The sequence below is a fragment of the Pelmatolapia mariae genome, linkage group LG8, assembly GCF_036321145.2.
Source record: "Pelmatolapia mariae isolate MD_Pm_ZW linkage group LG8, Pm_UMD_F_2, whole genome shotgun sequence".
NCBI classification, from domain to species: domain Eukaryota; kingdom Metazoa; phylum Chordata; class Actinopteri; order Cichliformes; family Cichlidae; genus Pelmatolapia; species Pelmatolapia mariae.
Window position 1 is genome coordinate 30,503,430 of NC_086234.1, and position 6,901 is coordinate 30,510,330.

The following is a 6,901-nucleotide window of genomic DNA, read 5'->3' on the forward strand; positions in this document are numbered from 1 at the left end:
CCCTGTCATCCTCACCATGTATCGGCTGATCATAACGTCTGCCAAGAGTTCCTGACCTTCACTTGACCAGGAGCCACAGCTCCTTTAATAAGCACAAATGCAATCATGTATAAAAGATTAAAATCATTTCCATTATGAAAGGGACTTTCCCCAAACTGCCAATATGTTTGCTCCTGTCACTTACAGTCAAACTGTTGAAAATTACAATCGTCTGCATGCTCTTTTGGAAGTTGCAAATTATATCCTGACCAGGGCATCTTTCCTGACCTGACACTACTCTTGTGACCTGTGATGGTTTTTCTTTTGATGTATTTGTATTTTATTGCATTCGCAGAGTCTGGCCCAATAGGAGCGCTGAATCCCACTTTAGACTACCAATCGTCAGTCGACGGAAGTTGCATCACCACAACAACAACGAGTACCGGGACAGCGAAGCAGCCGGTAAGTCCGCTATTTTTTATGGAAACTGGCATTTCTTTTATGTTTACGGTAAGTTATAGACTCTAAGACGCTCCTGGACGTAGCTGAAATTACACGAGGCTGAATAGTTCATTCAACTCTTACTTTAGGGTAAATGTTAGCTGCGCGCTAGCCAGCATCTAATGCATTACGCCCATTTCTAGTCTTTTCAAGTGGCTACACCTGATGATGGCGACACTAGCAATTCGTGTTGTAAATCCAGATGCCCCTGCACATCGTCAGCAGGCCGGGTGAGAAGTATGGTCTTCACCAAACCTCCACAGGAGCTGCTCAGCCGAGTCGCTGCCTTCACTCACGCACAGACGGTATCCACGCGCCTTCACGTCTGCAGTGCCCGGTGGTGCTTTCCAACCGTGGCTCGTTACAAACGATGTGACATATATGAAGTCGTAAGTGTATCGTGTATTTAATATCGTACTAGGCAGATTTACTGCACTGCGTATGGCTGTTGTCAGTACATGTTGCTCATTGTAAACTTTCTTTAAGTGTGTAACATTCACAATGATGCTGTTGATGGTAACGTGTATGATTCCAGCGTACCTGACAGGCACTTTAGACCTTTTGTACACAGTTGATTATGTAAAGCCCCTGGCATTGCATTCATAATCAAGTTCACTGATTGACTACCCTGCAGTGCTGTTTTCCTGTATTCCCGTTTCATCCACTTTAATAAAGTGTGCTGTGTTACAGTAACAGTGAGTTGTGGATTCACTTACTGAATGCCTAATTTGGGCTTTAATCTGCCTTAGACTTACTGATCTTCTTTGAATCAGCATCACAATAATCCTAAGGGCCCTGACAAAACATACAAGTATAAATAAATAAAATCTATAGAAAGAGAAATATGTTTGATATGTTTTTATTAAGTTGCACACAAACAGCATTCTCTGCCAACAGGCTCAGAAGACAAAACTATGTAGAAACTGTGGAGGCAAATTTCTTTTCTCATGTATTAATCACATGTTTAATCATATCACATTAGTTATAGTAATATCACTTTCTCACTTTACTATAGTAAGAGCACTCCCATCACCAGTTTACATGCATGTGGAATGTTAACACAGTGAGGCCATTGTAATGGGAGACGTTAAACAGATAGTGGGATGGTCCTAGTGTTTCACTGGGATGCTGTAAACCCACTTCAGATCAAGCTCACTGGGTGTGTTGCAGGTTATTGTTAAAATTTCCATAACAAAATACATAACAGACCGGAACCACAGAAGCAATGTGTACAAGCAGGTGGCAAACACAAGTTTTTGAAATATTTGTACAACACATGCCTTTGCAACAGCTTCAGTGTTTCCTGGAATTGATTCGAAAACAATAACAAAGCTATTATCTATCTGTTATGACAGTCAGATTTCCCCCAGATAGTCTTGGTTGAGGTCGAGTGATTGTGAAAGGTATATGATCACAACATTTTCATAATGAATGTGGTGGCAGATTTCTTTTCTCATGTATTAATCACATATTTAATTCTATCAAATTAGTTATAGTAATATCACTTCACTATAGTAAGACTGTCACTACTTTACATGCATGTGGAATGTTAACACAGTGAGGACATTGTAATGGGAGACATTACCATAACTCTACCAGTCTGCATAGGGGAACTGGGGGCCATAGAGGAAGCAACCTATATAAATATTGTGTACAAGAAATACAAAAAATGTTATGCAAAATATTTGTCTTTATATATGAACGATACATTTGCGCAACATTTTATACCGTCTTCGAAGATCTCCTGAAAGGAAATGGCTTGCGGAGTACTGTTACATATCTCCCCTTCTTTTTTTGGTGACGTTTCTTCCATTTTTCTTCGTCCACTCTAAATTTCTGAACAAAATATGGGAGTCATTGAACACTGTTTAGGAATTACAAGCGAAATGCTGTGACAATATTTTCCTTAATTTACAATAAAGCAAAACACACAAAAATGTCCAGTAAGACACACCAGTGCCACCAAGCTGTAAAATCACAATGTGGGGCACCTCAATGTCCCACCACATCAAGAAGACTTTGTTTTTAATGTTCCATTTTGAAACGGCAAAGCATTGATGGACATCAGCCAGTCATTTTGCAAACCTTTCTTTGAAGCGTTCTTTTTGAGTCTTCATACTCCTTCAGCAGCGCTGTGTGACTGATTTGATACTGGACAACAAAGTCATCCAGCCTGGTGAGCCTTCCCGAACGTAGACGGATGTGTTTCAGATCCCACTGGCTCTTCTCCATTATCCCCTGTGTTTTATTATTCTCAGTAATATTCTGAAAAATCAAATTAAGAAATCATTAAATGTTGATTTTTTTCAAAGAGACACGTTGTTGTGTGCAGTGTTGTATGATCTGCAATAAAGATGACTCTGAACAACAACCTCTGGACCCGCCGTTTCTCAATCACACCACACAAATATGTATATATACTAAAAATCATGTGTCTTACTTGTCTCTTGATCTTTCTTAAGGCATTGTATTTGTGGTGGTACTGCTCATACATTTTCCCAATGCCATGTCTTCCAAGGTCACCTTATATTGATGTGTGTAATTTCATTTTATAAACTAATTACTTGTCTACTTTAAAATGGCTTACCTAACATTATTGCAGACCATAATCCAGAAAAAGGAAGAAGATATTTGCTGATGTGCTCCATGAGCCCCTTGCTGTAGTAAGGGTTTGCCTCACCATCCATCTCCAATGATGTGTTGGAAATGAGCTCCTTAAAATGTCTCCCAAAGAGGTCGTTTCCCTTGACTCCCTAGTCAACAGACAAAACAGAATAATTATGTGGTTTGAACATTGTGTGTGCTCATCTGTCATATCTATAATCTAAAAACCCAACATTATGTTGTATAAAACATTTAAAATTACTTGTGATTATTATGCTATTCCAAAGTATTTAAAAACAAGTATAAGAGGCACAAGTGTAGCCTTTAGCTTTAATAAAAATTGACTTCAGTTTACCTTCAGGTCCTCATCAGCTTTTGAGTTTCTGGCATTGCCATCAACATCAACATTGGCTTTCTGCATCCATAACTGCAGGTTGTGAAAATGTTTTTCGACATTCTCACCACTACAAGGACTCCCAAAAACAACTGCAGCACTTCGAACCATGTCACTGAGGTCTTTTAAGGAAGTTGCAGTAGTGAAGACTCCAACAGTGTGCATTGCAAGATGGTAGTTCTTTGGTGCACTGCAGTTTAAGAAGAAATTATCTTTAAGTGTTTCCAAAACAGTAATAATTACACAAAAGTTTTCCCAAATTGAAAAATGAAATGCCATGTCACATGTCACAATAAAAAACAAACAAACAAGCGAATACTGTATTAAAAGGACTACACTTACTACTTTTTACAGATCTCCTTGGCATTCTTCATAATATGACTAAGGTATCTGTGAAGAATCGGAACCTCGAAGTCTTCCTTGTTTCCTTTCCCCAACGCGATGTTATAATAATGATTTATTGTGTCAGACATGGTTTTTTTTTGCAAACGCTAAACAGATAACTTGCATTAGGACCATCGATCCATCACACATAAGCATTACAGGTGAACGCATGGCTTTGCACCCAAAGGCCCTTGCAACATCAGTCAGAAATGCTTCCAGAAAATATGTGACTGAGGCAGTGGTATGGTCACGTGTTAAATATGTAGCCACTGGTAGGGGAGCGCATGTTTTCTGTGGATTCCTTACTACAAGTTCGTAAACATAGAAATGAGGCGAACCCTTTTTTTTCATGATACTTCCTGTAGCATCCAAATTAACTATGTCCTCCCGACAGCGGCTCTGGAAAATTTCAATGCTCCTGGAAGACCATAAAAAAACACCTTTTGGATGTAACATCACCTTCTGCAGTACATCCTCTGGGTTGTTCTTCTTGTTTGCCACCATTAACTGGAGACTCATAATCTCATTATGATGAAGACGACTTTTCTTTCGGATTTCCAATGCTATGTTTCTCAACACTTGAGGAGTTGGAACTTCATCTCTACACCCCGGCTACACAACATCATCATCCATTTTGCTCATTTTTTCCAGATACATGGCTCTAAGTAATTGTTTTTCCAATTCATGGCCAATTTTATCTCTCTAATGAGCTCTTACTGGTCTTCTTTTCAGTTCGTAGTGGTTGTGCAGACACTCGAGACCTTGAAAATTGACTTTTGCCTTTAGATCGTCTTCATTATCTACAGTGACAGTGACAGTGACTGGACAATCCTCGAAACTGCAGTAACCCAGACACCAGAAGAAAGGGCCCTTTCTTACTGAGTCCAAAGCCTTGACTCTGTGCCTTTTGAAAGCAAAGGAACAACATGGAAACACTGTCTGTAGTCCGTCTGAAATCAGATTGGTCCACTGTAGTCCCTTGTATCCTCTTTGGGATCTCTTATTTTTTAGATTAGCCCATTCTTTCCTTTTCAAGAAAAAAAAAGTCGGTTCAAGTGGGACCCTGATTCTTATGAATCCATCATCAGATGAGTTGCTGTTAGGCTACAAAAGAGGAAAAATTCATTTTGTGAGAAAAAGTTTTGTTCCATGTTACATAACTACTATAATATCTGTAAATATACTTGAAATACTCGTGTATTTCAAGTATATTTACAGCCAGTGTTTCTAATGTCGGAATATGTAGCAAATATTTATGTTGAGAAGTGTCATTAAATATAAATTTCATTCTATGTTACAACATTTGATAAAATTCTTTATTTAATTGTATATTGTGTTTTTACAAATATTTTTTATGTAATATAAAGTGGTCATTTAAACAGTGATACTAGCACCAATCATAACTTATTTGAAAGCATTTTTAATGACTGACCTGCTCAGGAGACAGCTGTCCATCCTCCTGCGAGGAGATGTCCGGTGACAGAGAAGCGGCAGCTGATAGTTCTTCCTGTTGAAAATGACATTAGCCGTAACAATATTAAGTTTAGGGATAATTTCAACAGTAACACATTGACTAAAATGTGGTATACCAACATATTTAATAGCAAACACATAGAATTTTATTTATGGAACCTGCTCTGGTGGCTTTTGTCCATTATCTGAATCCCCTTTGACTGGTATAGACAAGTTCTGTAGAGAACAGGCATACATTTTTAATAAATTTGATTTTAACGACATAATTTAATACAATATATTTAAAAAAAACATTTAAGTCAAAAGAACTAACCTGACGAAATGCATTGCAAATTCTGTAGTGGTTATTGTTATTATTCTGAATACCAAGTGTCAGGCAAACTTGACCCCAGGGGCCTTCTTTATGAAGTGCACGGTCCTCCAGTTGCATGCCATGTTTTTTCAGCTGTTCCACAGTTTCAATAATTCCATTGATTGTAATCTTTTTTGTTGTTGTTCTAAAACAGAAGATACAGCATTTTCAGTTTGTTTGTTTTTCCTGGAAAATGTATATGAAAGAAAACAAGAAAAAAATACATACCCCAAATAAGCAGAAGTGGTAGACTCTAAGTGTAAAAAAGAAAACATTACAGTGGCATTTATATGATTGATGAATATGAAATCATAACATTTTATAAAGAATATGTATAATATTCTCAAGGAATTGAGAAAAATTTTAAATCGGTGCCACTAATTACAAAACTATCAACTTTGTTTCTATTCAAGTACTGAACATGTTTTGTGAAATACAATGCCCCTGAAGAAAATGTGCAGCACGTGATGTTAAAAAGATTGTTAGCAACAGACGTGCCTGTTATAGAACACGTGTTAATTAATTTCTGCCATACGCTAGAACTGTGCCTGAGTCCTGTACGCAAATCTTTTTTTTGCTCATAGCGAAGGCTATTATCGAAAAAAGTTCAGTTCAGAATAATTCTAAAGTGAAATTATCCTGTGGAAACATGAATTTCCCTTTTTAGAGCATTTTGAAATCACTGAAAGGTAGGTCTTAAATGGGCAATTTCAACGGACAATTAATTTGAAAGGCAAAATCAGACTGACTTGATTTGACATGGCATCACTGTGGGGCTGTATACTGTCAATACAGAGTGAAATTATCCTGTGGAAACAGGAATTTTCATTTTTAGAGCCTTTTGAAATCGTTAAAAGAGTAGGTCGTATATGGGAAATTTAAAAAGGCCTTTATTTTGGAAAGCAAAATCAGAATGACTTGGTATAGTATCACTGTGGGGTTGTATACTGTTGATCTAAAGTGGAATTATCCTGTAGAAACAGGACTTTCCCTTTTTAGAGCATTTTGAAATCACTGAAAGTTAGGTCTTAAATGGGCAATTTCAACGGACCATTAATTTGAAACGCAAAATCAGACTGACTTGATATTGACATGGTATCATTGTGGGGTTGCATACTCTTGATCTAGAGTGAAATTATGCAATGGAAACAAGAATATTTCTTTTTAGAGAAATCAGAATTCATTGAAAAATTATTTCCCGTATGGGCAATTTG

At 37.4% G+C, this 6,901-nt stretch overlaps 1 long non-coding RNA gene across 2 annotated transcripts; it reads left to right on the top strand.

The window, feature by feature from the left end:
• The first annotated feature begins 312 nt into the window (after positions 1 to 312).
• Positions 313 to 1,173, top strand: LOC134633349 (uncharacterized). 2 transcript variants are annotated; one of them, XR_010094718.1, is made up of 2 exons: positions 313 to 489; positions 624 to 1,173. It is a non-coding gene; the product is annotated as an uncharacterized LOC134633349 (long non-coding RNA). The 2 variants fall into 2 exon arrangements; XR_010094719.1 differs by having other exon boundaries at positions 313 to 441.
• Positions 1,174 to 6,901: the final 5,728 nt, after the last annotated feature.